At 39.3% G+C, this 20,457-nt stretch overlaps 1 protein-coding gene across 1 annotated transcript in view; it reads right to left on the bottom strand.

The window, feature by feature from the left end:
- The window catches only part of LOC115223820 (TBC1 domain family member 25), a 39,070-nt gene that overhangs the window by 17,666 nt on the left and 947 nt on the right, over positions 1–20,457 (bottom strand). The window lies entirely within an intron of this gene.

Genomic DNA, 20,457 nt, shown 5'->3' with positions numbered 1-20,457 from the left:
GGTCCAGTGGTTAGGGCAGCCGACTTGCGGTCGTAGGATCGCGGTTTCGATTTCTAGACAGGGCGTTATGAGTGTTTATTGGGCAAAAACACCTAAAGTACCACGAGGCTCCGGCAGGGAATGGTGGCGAACCCTGCTGCATTCTTTCGCCACAACTTTCTTCCTGTTTCTGTTGTATCTGTATTTCAAAGGGCCAACCTTGTCACACTCTGTGTCACGCTGAATCTCCCCGAGAACTACATTAAGGGTGCACGTGTCTGTGGAGTGCTCAGCCACTTGCACGTTAATTTCACGAGCAGTCTGTTCCGTTGATCGGATCAACTGGAACTTTCGTCGTCGTAACCGACGGAGTGCCACGACGCATTTATATGAGCAAGGGCAACGGTTTGGCAGAATCGTCAAAGCGTCGGAAAAAAACGTTCCAGCTTTTTACGTTCTGAGTTCAAATTTCCGCCGGGACCATCTTTGACTTTCCTCCTTTCGGGTTCCATCAAATAAAGTACCAGTCAATTACTGGGGGCGATGGTGCCGACTAACCCCTCCTCTCAAAATTCCAGGCCTTGTGCTTAAATTAGGAACTATGTATACATGCGAATGTCTGTATGTATGTGGCGATGTATGATTCTTTTCCATTTTACCGCCTCCGGGCAACTGTTTTTCAGATCTGCTGGCGTAATTTTCTCCTTACTTTTGACAGCTGACCCCATTTACACGCCTCCACACCAACATTTATCCTCCTCCGTCATCATCCATCCTAATTTTTCACTATTATAATAATTGGATAATAATTATGTTCCCTCCCCACCAGAATATAACAATGTTTGCTTTCACTCTCACAACTTCTAGTCTATCCTGCAACACAATAATAACACCTCTGTCTAATCTCTCTTTCTCTCCAAAGAAAGGATCTACCTGAAATGTTAAACTTCTTGCTCACTGCATGAACATTGTATCACATGCTTTGAACTTCTGCATTAACTATTTGCCAATACAGAACACAGCTACAAGTTTACACGAAACCTACGGATTTTGCTGAAGGCAGCATGAAGAGATTGTTCCTAAGTCGTTGACTTTTACATCAAAACCACCCACATAGGTAACACACACATACACACACACACACACGGAAAGACTGAAACGTGGAGGGTTGTTCAATGCTTAACATTAATTCATCTCAACACGTTAACAGTGCAACAGCTTAGAAAACTTTTTGCTGTACAATAAACTCTGCTAACCTGATTTCACATTAAGGAATCGATGAGAAAAGCAGAAGAATGTCTGACGTCAATGGCCGGAATAGCTTATTTTCTGAGGTGGTCGATTAAATCGTTCAGAGATAAGTAACTGTTTACCTTTGAAGCGGTTTTGAAAGTTCTTTTTTTTTTAAACTCACAACAACTGTAACAATATTAATAACCAGCGGACATCGTGTGTAGACCTAAAAGTGCTCTGATAACCAAAAAACTGATTACGTGTGTTGCCTGCCAAGTTTATTAAAATGCTTGGTTAGGGCCAAACTTATGCATTGTGAAATAGTCGGCGATGTCGGTGTAAATTTCTCCTTCCATTTTTCCTGACCATCAGCCAAGCTAATATTTCACACCAGCTTCCTTTCTCGGAATGAGAGAAAGTACCATAACTGCCAAGTCTGTCTGTTTACATTTGAAGAAGAAGATCGTCACTTTCCGTAAAGTTTTTTTTTCTTTTTATATATGTGGGGTTCGGGTTAGGGGTGGGGGAAAAGGGTTTCTTTCTTTTTTTTCAGAAATGTAAATAAACCCAATGTGGGTTTATAATTGGCAGTTATGGTACTTGTACCGAAAGATCGCCGAATGGGATAATTGGAGACACAGCAGTGTGAACGATGATGATTTGGCACGGCTGACAAGACATCCTGCTAGTTTCTGCGACGGTACTTTTTAGCACTGGAGGCAAACAGACGTGTGCACAGAAATATACACATACAGATAGGGAGAGAGAGGGGAAGCGAAATACATTACACACACTAGCATAACCAGATGCTAACACACATAAACAGAGGGAGGGGATAGAGGCATTACAGTTTATTTAATTGAATGTGATTGAGAAACATTTTCCTTCTTGTCAGACACAGGACAAGAAATAGAGAGAGAGAGAAAGAAGGAAAGAGGGAGGAGGAGGAGGGAGAGAGAGAGAACAGAAAGCTATGTCTGGTATCAAACAGCTCAGCATTGAATCAGTGATGCCAAAAACGAACTGTGTCAAAATGTTTCATCTCCTTCCTGTCCATTCCTTAATGTTTGTTATATAGCCATCTCCTTCGTGGTCCCCCCTATTCTTTCTTCTTTAGGTCATTCATATTCTGGAGAGGTGGAGTGTTATGGCGTCATGTTGTAGTGAGAAAATAGTAATGGAGGTGACTAACGTTACACACAGGTGACTAAAACATGACAATTCATGTGAATTTCTCACAAGAAACGATATGAGACAACATCTTGTAGTGGACAGTATGCATACACCAGAACCAGAGAATGATTCAAGATTTGCCTTGATCATAATAATCTACGTTTTCAGCTGTCTGCCTTGCCATCCCCAGGGGAACTCTAGCATGAGTGTGTGTGACCGTTCTGACACAAAAGCCTTTACAGTTGCTGACGGGAATTATAAGACAATGTGTCTTTTTTTTAATACCTACCACACTTTATCATAAGTAAAATACTGTATTAATGGTATGAAAGATGCAGGGTATATTAGATACACCCCAATTTCAGCAGCTTATATTCGGGGGAAAAGTGTCAGGGACAAAATTAGCTTATGAGAGGTCCAACTTCATATAGACAACCTGGGATGATTTTTTTAAACACACTTTCCAAGAGGAGAAAATGCATGTTGTATGTCATCAAATACGGTTCTTCATTGACAGGACAGCTGTCCCTACGAACGGCTGAGTGAGTGAATTGGGTCAGTGTGAATAAATTATTTGGTTCAGAATCAATGAAACGGCAGCAGATTCTCACTCAGATGCTGGTCATCAAAACCATGAATCATTTAGACAAGAAGTGACCTGAGACCATTACAGTGTTTCCTCTCTTAGGCAACACATTACTCAGAGACAATCTTATTCAATGGCTCCCAAATTTTACTGCTATGTAGGTGCAGGCATGGCAGTGTGGTAAAGACACTTACTTTGCAACCATGTGGTTTGGGGTTCAGTCCCATTGTACTACAGTGTCTTCTACTACAGCCTCAGGTCGAATAATGCCTTGTGAGATAATTTGGTAGATGGCAACTGTGTGGAATTCATTCACACACACACACACACACACACACACCTGTGGTTATGTTTGTACCCGCCACCACTTGACAACCAGCATTGGTTTGTTTACATCCCAGCAATTTAACATTTGGGAAAAGATACCAATAGAATAAGTACTAGATTTTAAAATAAAATAAGTAGTAGGGTCAATCTATTCTGATAAAACCCTTCAAGGTAGTGCCCCACCATAAGGCAGCGAGCTGGTAGAAACGTTAGCACACCGGGTGAAATGCTTAGCGGTATTTTGTCTGCTGCTATGTTCTGAATTCAAATTCCGCCGAGGTCGACTTTGCCTTTCATCCTTTCGGGGTCGATAAATGAAGTACCAATTATGCACTGGGGTTGATGTAATCAACTTAACCCCTTTGTCTGCCATTGTTTGTCCCCTCTATGTTTAGCCCCTTGTGGGCAATAAAGAAATAGGTAGTGCCCCAGCATGGTCGCAGTCCAACGACTGAAACAAGTAAAAGAAGAAAAGAATATATTTAGCATTTCTGAATGGTTATTGATTCAGGTCCTCCAGACAGTTTTTACATCATTTACAACCCAGTCTTGTTCAGAGATATTTTGTGAACTTACTGTTGCTGTGACCCAAGATAGACAAGTAGCTTGTATAGAAATCTTGGTTGCAGACGAAGCCAAAGGGCCTGTGGTGAGCCTTATTTACAAAAGGTGAGAAACTGTCCCAACATAAAATGTCGCTCGCTTAACCAACCCCTAAATCGATCCCCAGTTTGCTTGAGGTAACATTCTGCCTCGTAAATGGGACATGGTGGAAAGTGGACACCCAAAAGCTGTGTTGTAGAATACAGTCCTGTCAGAACGAGCAAGTTGGAGGCTTGAAAGTCCGTTATCTTATCTCCTTAACGTAAGAATAAACAGGAAAAAGAAAAAAGAATTTGGTAACAGCTGTTACTATTCTGTTGGCAATTAATATTCAAATATATCAAGCACTTTTCTTTTTTATTTGTTTGAGTCATTGAATGGCCATGCTACAGTATTACATTTAGGAGATTTTAGCTAATTGTATTAACTTTAGTACTAGTCATAAGTTTGGTACTTAGTTTATCGATTTCTTTGTTGAACTTCTAAGTCATGAGAGAGAAGTACAGAGAACTGTTTTACAAAGTGATATCAACATAGAGACAACGCTTTTCCATCTACCAATTTCATGGAGTGGAACAGAGACATAAACACAACCTTAGTCCTGCATGGTTACCTGGGTTCATTGTAATCGTCATCAGCACCACCATCACCACCACCACCAGCCTCATCATCATCATAATTGTCATCATAGTCATCATCATCAGCAGCAGCGGCATAACCATCACCATCAGCATCGTCATCAGCACCACTGCCTCCACCACCACCAGCCTCATAATCATCATCATTTACCAGATTCCCTTCTAAGGCATTGGTTGACTAAGAGCTACAGTAGAAAACACTTGCCAACGGTGCAATGCTGTGGGATTGAACCCAAAGCCATGTGGTTGCAAAGCAAGCTTCCTGACCACACAGCCAAGCCTGCGCCTAAACAACGAGATTCTAAATAAATATTGTCTGACAGTAGAAAGAAAGAGGCCATTTTGTGAAGCAATTAGAAACTCTTGCAGCTGTTCAAAATCCTTTTTGCAACTCATTGATTTTTCTTACTTAGGTAAATGTAAGAGGTGGGGGGGATGGGGTAGAGGTGAGATTGTGTGACAGTTATGCATCTTGTTTTGTTTGTCCCCCCCCCCCGCAAGTAGTGGTGATATAACTGGAGATAAAGGATCACAATCAGTTAGCAAAACTGGGAGGCTGACCTGGTTCGTTGGAAGCTCACTTCTACTCAATATTATAAGGTAGAGGGCCCCAAAATCTCGGGCCTTGTGCCTAGAGTAGAAAAGAAACTCTTTTGCTCGTTTCAGTCGTTTTACTGTGGCCATGCTGGAGCACCACCTTTAGTTGAGCAAATCAACCCCAGGACTTATTCTTTTGTAACCCTAGTACTTATTCCATCCGTCTCTTTTGCCGAACCGCTAAGTTACAGGGTCATAAACACACCAGCATCGGTCATCAAGTGATGTTGGGGGGGACAAACACAGACACACAAACATACACACACACACGTACATATATATATATATATACACACACACATATATATATATACATACACACACACACACATATATACAATGGGCTTTTTTCTGTTTCCGTCTACCAAATCCACTCACAAGGCTTTGGTCGGCCCGGGGTCTATAGTAGAAGACAATTGCCCAAGGTACCATGCAGTGGGACTGAACCCAGTACCATGTTGTTGGTAAGCAAGCTACTTACCACACACCCACTGCTACGCCTGGAAAGAATATACAAAGTGTTTTACCATATTTGATTGTTCTGCTTTCTGTGTTCAAATCTTGTCAGAGTCAGATTTGAATTTTGCTCTTCTGAGGTCAATGAAATAAATTCAAGGTTGCTTCAATCAACTACACTCCTTGCAATCCTAGAGGATTGGGCAATGAAAACTAAGTGTTTTGGTCACAAACAATACACAACCAATAACAGGGCAAGAGCCTCCAATCCCTCAGCTAATTGTACAATATTATGTTGATTCAACCATGAGGCCTTGTGCTCCAGTGCATGACTAAATATGAAATGCAGTTTACTAGCCTCAATTTTAGACATAATATTTATCTGTTTTGGGGTGAAAATCCTTTCTATTCTTATAAAATGTTGTTTTAGCTTTATTTATTCTTTGAGTAATTTGCATCACAGCAACCTTCCTGACTTGTTCATCATCGTCATCATTTAACGTCCGTTGTCCATGCTGGCATGGGTTGGACGGTTTGATCAGAGCTGGGAAGCTGAGGTAGGTGCTCCTTATTTGTCCTAAATACTTAAATATTTTTACCTGCTCAGCTTCTGACCATCCAGCTTTATGTTTTCTTCCTTTTCTTCTGCTTTCCTAATGTGATACAGAAACTGAAGCACTGGCAGGTGGCTCCACCTGGGGACAACTGCAACCCATTGCCAAAGACTGAGACATGTGAAGACCCCTCTTGGTGGTGTCTTATCTGCTACATGGAATCAAAGGAATTAATGAAAAGAGGACGAATGCCTCCCACATGAAACATTAATCAGCAATGTACTGCAATGGGTGCAGGAGTGGCTGTGTGGTAAGTAGCTTGCTAACCAACCCCATGGTTCTGGGTTCAGTCCAACTGCGTGGCACCTTGGCCAAGTGTCTTCTACTATAGCCTCGGGCTGACCAAAGCCTTGTGAGTGGATTTGGTAGACGGAAACTGAAAGAAGCCCGTCGTATATATGTATATATGTGTGTGTGTGTATGTTTGTGTGTCTGTGTTTGTCCCCCCAGCATCGCTTGACAACCGATGCTGGTGTGTTTATGTCCCCGTTACCTAGCGGTTCAGCAAAAGAGACCGATAGAGTAAGTACTGAGCTTACAAAAGAATAAGTCCCGGGGTCGAGTTGCTCGATTAAAGGCGGTGCTCCAGCATGGCCGCAGTCAAAAGACTGAAACAAGTAAAGAGTAAAGAGAGTACTCTCCGAAGAAAGATTTATCATCCGAACCATAGGAAGCATAGATAAGCACCTGCTTAGGGGACAGCAAAGAACTCTAAAAGGATAGACATATATATCTGATAACTCCTAGATCTGTGAGAATGCCATTTTTGGCATGTCTTGGATAATGATCATGAAGAATCATGATGATGATGATGATGATGATTATGAAGAAGATTTCCAACTTTGGAACAAGGTCAGGAATTTAAGCACAAGAAGTATCGTCAATACTTAAGTGGTACTTATGTTATTGATCCCAGAAGGAAAAAAGAACAAAATTATGTTGACGAGAGATTAACTCTTCCATAGTGCAGAAGCACTACATAAAGACTCCTCCTACTACTACTACCACCACCACCACCGTCGTTACTGTAATCTCAGTCGAACAAGAAGATAGATTGTAAGCCTAACGTTTGGCAAGAGATTCTTCTGTAGACATCTCTTTGTGTGTTAAATCTGGCTATTCTGGGATTGTAAAGGTTAATACTAATGGATAGTATTGTTCCTGGCTGTAGTAGTAGTAGTAGTAGTAGTAGTAGTAGTGTGGTGGTGGTAGTATTGGCTGCATTTTGCTGGTCACTTTATGCAGAGTGGACATGGCAATGTGTTGCCTCATCACTTTCAAAGACTTTTTTTCTTTTCAAGTATTTAATAAATTTGACTAATTCCTCCAATTCTGTTTCCAAGGAAACGAATGTCGGAATAAAATCTAGTATAGGAATAAATACGGGGTGGACTGGCAGAAATGGTTAGTGTAGTACAGGACAGAGTGCCTGGTGATATGTGTTCTGGCTTTTTATATTCTGAGTTCAAATCCTACTGAAGCGACTAGGGCTCACCAGTGCTGGTGGTACTAAAAGACAGGCCCCAGTACACACTGTGAAGTGGTTGGTATTAGGAAGAGCATCCAGTCACAGAAACCCTAACAAAGCAGACATTGGAGCTTGACCCAGCCCCAGGGCTGTGAAAACGGACAAGAAAGAGAAGGATGAACAGAAACATATTCCTCTTGCGTCCGTTTATTGTTTACTAGCAGTATCATCCAGAGTTGCTCGGGTTTGTTTCGACCCTTTAGAATTGGAATTTTTGAAAAGTAAAAATTTTGCATTATGTAGCTTGTTATTCTCTTTAAGTGAACATTTTTCTGGTTGAAATACACCGAAAATTGGCGACACAGCAGTCAAAAAATCGTTAAAAAAATAGGGATTTTCATAGAAAAAAAAGCACCTTTTTGGTGTAAATAATTTTTGGTGTTAACATGATCCGATTTGAATTTTTTCTTCTATGGAAGGAAGAGCAAGCCTTCTTCTATGATACTCTCAATTTTGGTCAACTTGCGCCACAGAGTCTTGGAGGAGATAGTGTTAGTTGAAGGCTACCAAACCTGCCATACACAGACAATTTCAGCTTTATATAGAGAGAGATTTGAAAGAGTCAAAGAGTTGTGTCTGGCTCTTATTTCAATTGTCATCATTATCATAAGATATTGGTTTATCCGTTCCTGCTGGCGTTGTATTTTGTATGCAACATTTCTTGTGCTTTTAATGCACCAGGTTCAGAAGATGGATTCCCCTATTAACGAACCTTGGGCCATATGATACAGTTACCATTTGAATCATTTGAGATCTCTCTCTCTTTCTACGATTGTGGGAGGACAGCTTGGTCTGTTACATGCTTTGATAGCTTGTTTACGTAGGACATGAAATCAATGAATTCTGTGGACATTTCTAATAGATCGGATAATGATCAATACATTTTACAAATATTATTGACACAGTTATCCTTCAAATTTTTTTAGTTTGATTCGATTGTTTTGGGGGTTTTTTTTTAATCATTGTTATTGGACATTTTTCTCAGAGCAGTCAAACAGCAAAAACCAGAAATTTTGAGGAAGGAATTTTTTTTAATTGGGTAGGGGGAAGATAGTCAATTAAATCAACCTAATTAAATACCAATCAAATTCTGGAATAAATTTAATCAACTAATCCCCTTCCCCAGTACATTTGCCACTGTATTAAAAATAATTTCATTATCTTCATTATCATCATCATCATTATTATTAAGGAGATGAGTTGGTAGAATCGTTAGCAAACTGGACAAAATGCTTAGCACCGTATTGCCTGTCCTTACATTGGAGGACATACCTTTCATATTTCAGTCATTAGACTGCGGCCATGCTGGATCATCGCCTTGAAGTGTTTTAGTTGAACAGATTGATGCCAGCATTTACTTGTGTTAAAGCCTGACAATTATTCGATTGAAATTCTATGCCAAACTGTTACGGTCATGGGGATGTAAACACACAAACACCAGTTGTCAAGCGGTGGTGGGGGACAAACACAATGACACATGCACACATGTATATAGCTATGTGTGTGTGTGTGCATTAGGTTTCTTTCAGTTTCCATCTACTAAATCAACTCACAAGACTTTGGTTGGCCCACAGCTATAGTAGCAGACACTGGCCGAAGGTGCCATGTGGTGGGACTGAACCTGAAACCATGTGGTTGGGAAACAAGCTTCTTACTGCACAATCATACCTGCATCTAAAACAGGTGTGGCATTCAATTACCTTTTTATGTATATTGTTATTATTTCCATTATTCAGCTTGTATTCCACCCACGAGCCTATCCCAAAGTCAATGCCCTGTGTCACACTACACTGGCCACTGGAGCAGGGTGTGGAAGTCACTACTGAGCCTGATCTCTGGGTTAAATGTCACACTTCACAGAGCTTTTTTTAATGTGTGTGTGTGTGTGTGTGTGTGTGTGTGTGTATGCATACACATGACAGACCTCCGCACAGTTTCTGTGCACCAAATTCACTCACAAGACATCGGTCAGCTCTATTTTATTAAACACTTGTCAAAGATAGCATACACTGGGATTGAACCCATAACCAGTGTTCAATTATTGTCTACCAAATCCACTTGAACGGCATTGGTCAGCCTGGGACCGTGGTAGAAGACTTACCCAAGGTGCCAAGCAATGTACCTTCAGAATCAGATACTGGTTCTGTAAAGCATCAGTATTGCAGCTGTAATATTGCTTATTTTTAGCTTCTAGATTATTGTCTACCACACACACACACACACACAGAACGGAGGAAACAAAATCCAAGGTGAGCATCTAATCATTTGTGAACTTATTCCAATGCAAAAGCTATCTTGGAAGTTTTTTTTTTTCTTATTCCTGGCTTATAAGTCTGTTTTTAGATATTAATATACACAGATACATATGTAACCATATGCAGAGACCTATCAATGTAAGCATGAATGTATATATACATATATATAGATATATATGTATATACATGATATGATATGCCTGCATACCTCTTTAATCAGATGTAAATCTATTTTGATGCAGAAGCTGCCTTGAAGTATTTTTATTTAATTCGTTGTACATCTAAGCCTGTATTTTTAATATACAGTTGTTGTGTGCACAGATACATATAGAGAATTATATTTCCAGAAGTATCCATGAAGCATATGTGCTATGCATCCATTTATCATTTAATCACCAGCAAGTCTACTTTCATGAAAACCTACCATCTTGAATTCTAGTTTTTTTTTTAAGTTTCTGATTATGTGCATATGTTTGCTTATGATACGTGCATATACATTTGAAATTATATGTAGGGGTGAATTAATGTAATCATATGTTGAATTTAACTAGATATCCTTTTAGCCATTTTAGGAGTCTATTTGATATAATAGCAATCTTGGAATATTTGATTTTATATAATTCTCAGTATATGCACCAATTTAGTTTTAATTTATTATACATAGCTAAGTTTTGTTTGTTCCTACTTGAGCCATGCCTGGCTCATTAGGGGCCGGTTTCCCGGTTTCCGTGGTGTATAGGTTCCCCAATTGGACGGGATGCCAGTCCGTCGCAGGTGAGCTGCAAGATGCAGGAGGAAAGAGTGAGAGAGAGAGTGTGTGGCGAAAGAGTCAGCAGAAGTTCACCATTACCTTCCGCCAGAGCCGCGTGGAGCTCAGGTGTTTTGCTCATAAACACACACATCGCTCGGTCTGAGATTCGAACTCACGATCCCTCGACCACGAGTCCGCTGCTCTAACCTCTAGGCCATGTGCCTCCACACATAGGTAAGTGTATATAAGGAAGTATACATGTATGTATATATATATATGTGTGTGTCTGTGTCTACATGATGGGTTTCTTGCAGTTTCTGTCTACTAAATTGACTCATAAGGCTAGAGTGCAAGACACTTGACCAAGGTGTCACACAGTGGGACGGACTCAGAGACACGAGGTTAGGAAACAAACTTCTTAATCACACATCTAGAATATATAGAGCTGGGGGAAGGGTTCACGTGCTTGTGTGAGCATACATATATACAAGTGTATGTGTGTGTGTAGATATATAGAGAGATAGATATTTTCACTCATACATATACAGACACATGTTTGTGTATATGTATACACAGAAGTATATACAAATGTATGCATACATATGCGTGTGTGTGTATATTTATATATAACACTCATACACACACAAATATGAGTGTGTGAGTACACACACACACACACACACACACACACACATATATATATACGAGTACATACAAGTATATATAAATGTATACATACATATGCATGTGTGTGTATATGTATACATAACACTCACACACACAAATGTGAGTGAGTGTGTACACACACACACACACACATATACATATATATATGAGTACATACAAGTATATACAAATGTGTGAGTGTGTGTTTCATCCTGCATACCAAGTTGGCTGTTTCAGCTCCAAATAAACGTTTCCAACCAATAAGCCTTTTATATTGGAACTCAAACTGTCTGAAATCAGAAATTCCTTTACCATAATTATTATCACACACCCAAAGAAAAAGAAAAAAACAAAACAAAACAAGCCAAAACCAAAAAAAAAAACAAAAACATTCTCCTCCGAATCATCAGTCATGTCTGCTTTTCAAAATTCCCAATTCCAGTCTAGTACCGTAAGCACGATGGCCTACCAAGCTCACTTGCTATGCTGTGAGCTGAGGGAAACAGTTATTGAATTGATTGACTTCTTGCAAGATGTTGCATGGACACTTGTCAGTGATAACGAAGCAACAAACTTTTTACTAATCTCCACAAATTTATATTATGACATTTTGCATGACTTCAATCTTTAGTTATTTCAAAAACATGCAAAATAAAATAATAAAACATATAATCATGCAGCATCAGCACCACCGCTGCCGCCCCCAAATTACTGGCCTTGTGCCAAAATTTGGAATCTTCTTTATTGCTACTTTTATCTCAATACAATTTTTGCGATATTATAATCAGGTGTGTAAGGGTGGCACAGAGGGTAACATGCTGAGCAGTAGTTTCTTTTGTTGGTTAATGAATGAGTTCAAATCCTGGCCAGTCAGCTTCAGTATTGCATTTTATTCCATCATTGTTTCTTCCTTCTCGAGCCATACCTGGCTCATAAGAGCCAGTTTCCTAGTTTCCCTGGTGTATAGGTTCCCCACCTGGACGGGACGCCGGCCCATCGCAGGTGAGCTGCAAGATGCAGGAGGAAAGAGTGAGAGAGAGAGTGTGGCGAAAGAGTCAGCAGAAGTTCGCCATTACCTTCTGCCGGAGTCGCGTGGAGCTTACATGTTTCACTCATAAACACACACATCGCCCGGTCTGAGATTCGAACCTGCGATCCCTTGACTGCGAGTCCGCTGCTCTAACCACTAGGCCATATGCCTCCACATTCCATCATTGATCTGCAGGAAATATTTACTTTGTTCCATTCAACGGAAAAAAAGCTGCTCCAATACATCATCTGTGTATGTGTGTGTGGAGGTACAAATTATATTATGCAATAGAAATTTATACTGGGTCAAGGGGTCACCAACAGACTTGGGTTCACTGAAAACCATGTAATGGGGTGCGCAGAGACAACAATGAGAAGAGATTTTGCTTAGAATATAAGATAACTGTTGCAGCCCAGTGCTACTCAAAGTGGTGGTCTGCAGACTGGTGCCGGTCTGCGAGCCATAAGCTGTTGGTACATGGGGAGTTTCCAGAAAAGAAAGAAACATTATAAAATGCTTATAAGATGCTTATGTAATATTGTATTATTTGTTTACAAAATAAATATAAGATTAAAAAAAATTGTCAACTTTTCTTATATTCATTATATATATATATATATTGCTTCTGGTATAAATTACTAAGAAATATTACTGGTCCCTGGCACATTGGGGGGAAAAAACGGCAACATAGGTCCAATTCTTGCAGGTCTGAACACTTAACCATCACGGAAGTCATTTCCTCCGGAGTAACTACCATTCACTACATCCACCCTTCAACCCTACCCCAATCTTTACAGCTGTTGTCTACCTCCCTCACCTAGACTCCTTACCCGTCACTCCCTCATATACTCTTGCAAACTCCCACTCCTAATTCCTCTGTCCCCGCTCACTTCTCAACCTGTACCTTGAGGGGCCACCCGGACTCCCTTATCACCACTGTTTACCTTTCTCCAGCTCCAACTGATCATTTTCATCCTGTCTTTTTATAAACATGAATAGCTATGTCGTTCCTCTGACCTGCTCTGCTCAATTCTCTCATACTTTAGTCCATCATCGAGCATAAAGCTTCCTCATCCTTGGAATTCATAGCTGCATGACAACCTCATTACGGCTGGTGGAATGACGAAAAAAAAAATCACTCCGACACTCTGTAAAGTGGTTGGCATTAGGAAGGGAATCCAGCTGGAGAAACCACACCAAAGCAAACCCTGGAGCATGATGCAGTCCTTAGACCCATTGGATCCTGTCAAACCATCCAACCCATGCCAGCATGGTACATGGAAGTTCAATGATGAGGGTGGTTCAAAAGCTTCCCATTTGAGAGAGTCTGTAAGCACAACTGATCAACATTCAGAAAGCATGTTCCAAGACTCCATGAAACATCACTGTTTCTGCTGACATCACTCTTTAAAATACAGATCATGCTATGAGTCTAACTCAGACTTATATTCGATATTCACGATATTCGTTATTGTGGCTTATTTATTCAGTAAACACCACCAATTAAATGGCAATGAAATAAATTGAGATTGATAAGCTATCAAGATATAGCTTTTGTTTTATTGTTAAATCACCTTTCTGATATACCTTATCTACCAGGGACACCTGTAATCACTGCCTTTCACCAATGCCATGAGGTTATATATATATACATTTCCTGCGTGTATTTAGTATAATGTAGGAACATATTATTCTCTCAGTTTCTAGAATATATTATCTTGTTCATCAGGCACAAGCCATGGCATGGGGTTAAAATCCATGCTTTGCAGCCACCTGGTTTCCTGATCAGTTGCATTGCATGGAACCCTGGGCAAGAGTCCTCTTCTATAGCTTTGGGCTGACCCAATGCCTTGTGAATGAATTTGATAGGAACTGCATGGAGGTCTGTCTCCTCCTCTTCCTCATCATCGTTAACGTCTGCTTTCCATGCTGGCATGGGTTGGACAGTTTGACTGAGGACTAGCAAGCCAAGAGGCTGCACCAGGCTCCAATCTGATCTGGCAAGGTTTCTACAGCTGGATGCCCTTCCTAATGCCAACCACTCTGAGAGTGTAGTGGATGCTTTTTACAGGCCACTGGCATGGGGGCCAGACAGGCGGCACTGGCACTGACCACACTTGAAAGGTGCTTTTTATGTGCCACCAGCATGGGTGCCAGTCAGAGGGCACTGGTATCGACCATGCTCAAATGATGCTTTTCACATGCCAGCGGCATGTACCATATATATTTTATCTTTTAATTGTTTCGTTCATTGGTCTGTGGCCATGCTGGAGCACTGCCTTGAATTTTTAGTTGAATGAATTGATCCCACTGCCCAAACATAGTCGATGCCAGTGCCACCATGATTGGCTCCCATGCCAGTGGCACATAAAAGCACCATCCAAACATGGTCAATGCCAGCCCCGTCTGGCCCCTGTGCCGGTGGCACATAAAAAGCACCCACTACACTCTCGGAGTGGTTGGCGTTAGGAAAGGCATCCAACTGTAGAAAACACTGCCAGATGAGATTGGAGCCTGGTGCAGCCATCTGGCTTCCCAGACCCCAAATCGAACCATCCAGCCCATGCCAGCATGGAAAATGGACGTTAAACAATGACAACGATTTGAGATATATATATATTCATGTTCAGTTATAATAAAAACAATTTTACATTAATCTGATGGGCTACTCTATACTTTTGTCTATACCTATAGACTATCTCAGTAACAAATAGGGAACCTCATTACCACTATTAGGGACTGTAAAAGACATGCTGGGTTGCACCATGGCTACTATAGTATTCATGAAGGTTATGGATGCCGTACAAACAATGAAGAGGGATCTACCATATTTTCCAGCTCATAAGCTGAATTTTGCAGACCAAAATTTATTGCCAAAGAAAGGTGGGTTGACTTTTACACAAAGACGATTTTGGACAACCAAAAATTCCATGTGAAATACAGCAGGATTTGGAAAGATAATGACCAAGTTTGTATGTTTACACTATATACTTGGTCAACTAGTATACTGGGAAATATGGTAACCATTTACAGCAGAAAACTTAACAGACACCTGGTCATTTACTAATCCAAGCAAACATGCAAGTTTACACAGACCTCACAGTCACCAGGAAATGAAAGACACAGACGACAGTGAATACCAATGCTTTCTTTGGCAATGAATGTGCCACTGAACATAGATTAGTGATGTGAGAGTTAGGGCTAGATAGATCCAGAGACATCATCATCATCGTTTAGCGTCCGCTTTCCATGCTAGCACAGGTCGGACGGTTCGACCGGGGTCTAGGAAGCCAGGAGGCTGCAACAGGCTCCAGTCTGATCTGGCAGTGTTTCTACACCTGGATTCCCTTCCTAACGCCAACCACTCCATGAGTGTAGTGGGTGCTTTTTACATGCCACTGGCACAGGTGCCAGGTGAGGCTGGCAATGGCCACGATCGAAGGAAAATATGGAAGAGGAAAGATGTTACTAGTAGACATAGATTCAGAGAAATAGGGGCGATACATGAGCTGAAACCTAAAATACAGAGAATATCTGGGAGTTTTGATGAAGTAACTTGCTGCAAGTCACAGACTGTGTGGTTGCAGCAAGGCTCCAGATGCAAGATGATATGATGGTGGAATGGTAGAGTAGCAACAGCCATAAATGCTAAAAGACAAGCCAGGAAATTGTATTGTGTAACTAGAAGTTAGGTATCAGCTAAATATAGCTGGGAAAGAAATTGAAAGGAGATAGTTTACTAAGACACATGTACATTTATATATGCATAAATATACACATAAACATTCATATATATATATATATATATATATATATATACATAACACAAATTAAAATTTTGGACAAAATTACCAAAACTTTCATATCCACAAAGCCATAGGCTTTATGCTCATGGTTAAAATTTTTGTTGTAATAATTATTGCTCTATATTTTAGTGTGTGCTTCATTTCTGATATGTTTTATTGACTATATATATATATATATATATATATATATATATGCAACACACACATATGAATAAATATATATATATACACTATACATACACATACTATACAAACATATAGGTACATATATGCATACACATACATTTACATGCTCATATACAAGCATACACACACAGTGTGTATTTTATAAAATTGTGTGGAGACAATTACATTAGTGAAACATGTTCTACCATAGCTAGATTTTTCCATCTTATTTTCTTCACAAGTACCATTAATTTTCAGGTAGTGGCATGGCAATCGTAACTGTATATGATATTACCTGGAGGAATATATAGCTAAAGGAAGATAGTCTATAAAATACTTTCTGGACTACAACAAATTTCTAGTGAATGTTATTTTGAGATCAAATTAAATTCAAATTCATTCAGAACTGGTTTGAACTTCAGTAAAATACTTTTCTTTTACCCTTCTTTTAATTCAATTTCATTCACAGTTCCAAAAGAGGGATTATTAAAAATTTTTATTGCAGCAGGTTTCCAAATTTTGTCTGACATAAAGGTCCATAATTTGCTGCTGGTGAACTCACATGCACAGAGCTAAACTCCCAGTCTAGTCAATATGTATTTCTTTACAATTTGGGCATTTGATACAGTAAGTCAGATTTCAGCTTTTGCACTTTACAGTTGCATTTGTCAATATTTGTATTCAGATTTTTTAGTTGATGTAATGACCAGCATGTATAAACTGACACGTACCACAATGACCATTTAATAGGACTTGTCTGCCTGATATAATGGTCCCTAACTTGCTGCTGGTGAACTTGCATACCCTGAGAGGAATTTCCAGTCTAGCTACGTAGATACTGTGAAATTTTTATTGGAGTTATATAGATCAAACTTTGCTTTGTCAACAATTGTTTCAAGTTTTCCGGTTGTAATTTGCTTTGAAGAAGTATTCCATTGGTAATTAAATCCTTTAAGTAATTACTTTGATAACTAGCACGTTTATGTTAGCAATGTAAAAAGATATTTGAATTACATAGCTTATGTGTCATTACAAAAGCTATTATCCAGATCTTGCGTTCCTCCAACTTGTTCTAAATGTATTCCTTTTGAAAAACTGAGGGATGCTAATTTTTGTTTAAGTAGAAATCTTTTGAATTCAAGTCATTCTTTTCTTGTATTTAGATCATCAATCACACAGTATGGATTTTTCTTACTAGACAGTAAAAATAGATATATTTTGTATGTGCCATATGGCATAAGTTCAGGTACTGGTGTATGTCTATATCTTTGTAATATATATCCATTGTGACGTTGATGTTATTTTTAATCAACATAGTGTCCAGAAACAGTAATTTTGTAGTACTTATCACCTTTGTAAATTTCAGGGTTTGATGTAAATTATTCAGAAGAACATAAAATTCTTTTAAACTAAATACAGATTTAGTTCATATTATAAAAACACTCATCAAGCAACCTTTCCAGGAGTCCTTTTATATATCTTCTAAAATCAATATGGTAATTTTCTTCTACTTTTTGCTACAGATTTTGTTCCAAGTACCATATTACTTAAGTTTGCATATGTTAGAGTGAACTTAGTCCCCATGGCTGTAGCTATAATTTCTAGATAGTCCCTCATCCCTTCATTGAAAAAGAATGTATTATTCTCAAGACTGAAAACAGCTGTATGAAGACCATGGCCAAATCTACAGGAAATCACCTCACTTTTTTGGGTTTTTTTTTACCCGAATATTTAACTGTTGTTATTCCTAAATCGAGAGGAATATTTGTGTAGTGGTTTATAACACCATTTGTTTTGGACAGCTGAGATAGGAGATCAATGTCATCTTGAATGAAACTTTACACTTGGGTGCAAGTGGTTTCAAAATAATATAAAATTGCTTAGACAATGAGTAGAATGTGTTGTGTAGTGTGTGTGTGTGTATGGATGTGTGTATAGACACACAAATACCCACAGAATACCAAACCACCCATGTATATATTGTGTGCAAGTACAAAAGCAGAACTTATAGAATCGAATGGTGTATGAGGACCATATGAAATACAGCAATAATTTGAAAGAGAAGTGGTTGGGCTGAAAAACATTGATATGAATGAAAAAATTAATTCATCAGTGGACTAAGATTCTAGTAATCTTTAATCCCAGCTTCTCTCCATACAAATAACCAACAGTGAAGTTCATAAATGACCAAAACGGTAAACGATAATGTTAGTTCAAATGCCACCAGGATTATCATGGCGTCTGTATTCCTCTAAAATAAATGAAACAAATTCTAGGAATGTCATTCAATTGGCTGCATATCCTCCTCTTTATAAGAAAATTGTTCTTGTACTTAATTAAAATGGGCATCTATGAAGAACTTTGAGTATTTTTTTAAAAGAATATTTTCTTTTAAATCTATAAAAATGTTGTCGAGGAAGAACACGAAGCCGACTGAATCTATTCCGTGTATCACTGGTTGGAACTTTTATCGATTTCGTGGAAAGGAAAGGCAAGTTAACCGGAAAGGATTTGAAATCAGAATGTAGTGGGTTAAAATAGTTTAAGGCGGCGGACTCATGTTTGGATAATCCGAATTATTTAATGGCAAAAATGAAGTAAAACAACAACACACATAAATGAAAACGTCGGAAGAATCGGAATTGAAGCCGTGGAAGAAACAACAGACAGCCAATATCTTTCAGTTCCGACAGACTCTTGTACTGGGAAGCGAGTTTAATGTGATGATTAAAAAAAATGATGTCGACTTGACATGAAGGTGTTCTATGGCACCGACGAAGCCTGTTATCAAGCAGTTTCTAGTCATTATGTCCGTTTGTTTGAGCGAAACGTTCTGTAATTAATTCCTTAATTGACAAACGAGCTGAGTTTTTTTTTTCCTTTCAGAGACATATAACCAGCTAGAAATAACAGATAATTTCCGTCAAATTACAGACTCTACTGCGCTCTATAAAGTAAGGATACGCTACATCAGGGAGAAAAAAAATAACCAGGGTGGTCACGGCTGGAATTCCTTTCATCATAGGTCTGCTCAGTCAGGGCTAACATAGAGCTAATCAACACCTCCAGGGCTGGGGGGGGGGCATGTGTGTTTTTGTAAACCGAAAACAGAAATTGACTAAAAGCAAATATGAATTTGACAAACGACACTAAAATAATAAAGACGATGTCTTTAACTGTTGAGCAACGAGATCAGTATTTCTGAGAGACGGTTTGCGAAGATTGGATCGGTCCAGGAATATGGTGAGCCCTTGACAAACTAATAAAATAAAGGGAAAGAAAGAGGTAAAATGTCAACGGTCTGCTGGGTTTGAACCCAGAGTCTAAACTATAAGAAACCCAACGTCTCAGTCAACACAATATTGATTTATGACACAGACAGAAGACCACAGAATCTGTGGGGGCGGGTATAGTCGACTACAGTACTTATTTTGTCGCTGGGAGAAGGTTTCAAAGAGAAAATTATTCACCGGCAGATTTTGAACTCAGAACCTGAATAATACGGCAAAGTACAGAGAATAGTGTGATTAATTGGTAGAGCAACGAGCAAAGATACTTTGTGACACTTTGTCATATTCCAAGTCCAAATTTTGCCGGCGTTAATTTTGTCTTTCAGGATTTAAATATAGAAACGTGGCTACGTATATCGAAGAATCATTCTTGCTTGATGTTGCTTTCCCGATTCTGCTATCCCCCGCACTTCAAAATAAATAACAATAATTTCTAACATAGGTACGAGGCCCGAGAGTCGAAAGGGGTGGAAACACAATCCATTACAGTGAATCCCCATCCGTCCTCAGTAATTGAGAGGTTCTTCCTTTATTGATTCCTGGAAGGATGACAGGCGAAGTTGAACTCGGCAGGATTTGAACTCATAACTTAACCAAATACCTCAAAGCATTTTGTTCGCATTTCAAAGATTCTGCCAACCCAACACAACAACAACAATAATAATAATATAGTCAGTTAAATCGATCAGTATTTGATTAGTACTTTGTTATTTTATCAACGCCAGAATGATGCAAGACAATTCGACATTTCAAGGAAGAA

Source organism: Octopus sinensis, linkage group LG24 (genome assembly GCF_006345805.1).
Source record: "Octopus sinensis linkage group LG24, ASM634580v1, whole genome shotgun sequence".
Taxonomy (NCBI): Eukaryota; Metazoa; Mollusca; class Cephalopoda; order Octopoda; family Octopodidae; genus Octopus; species Octopus sinensis.
The sequence above is the reverse complement of the archived record's forward strand: the minus strand, read 5'-3'. Positions and strand labels throughout refer to the sequence as shown.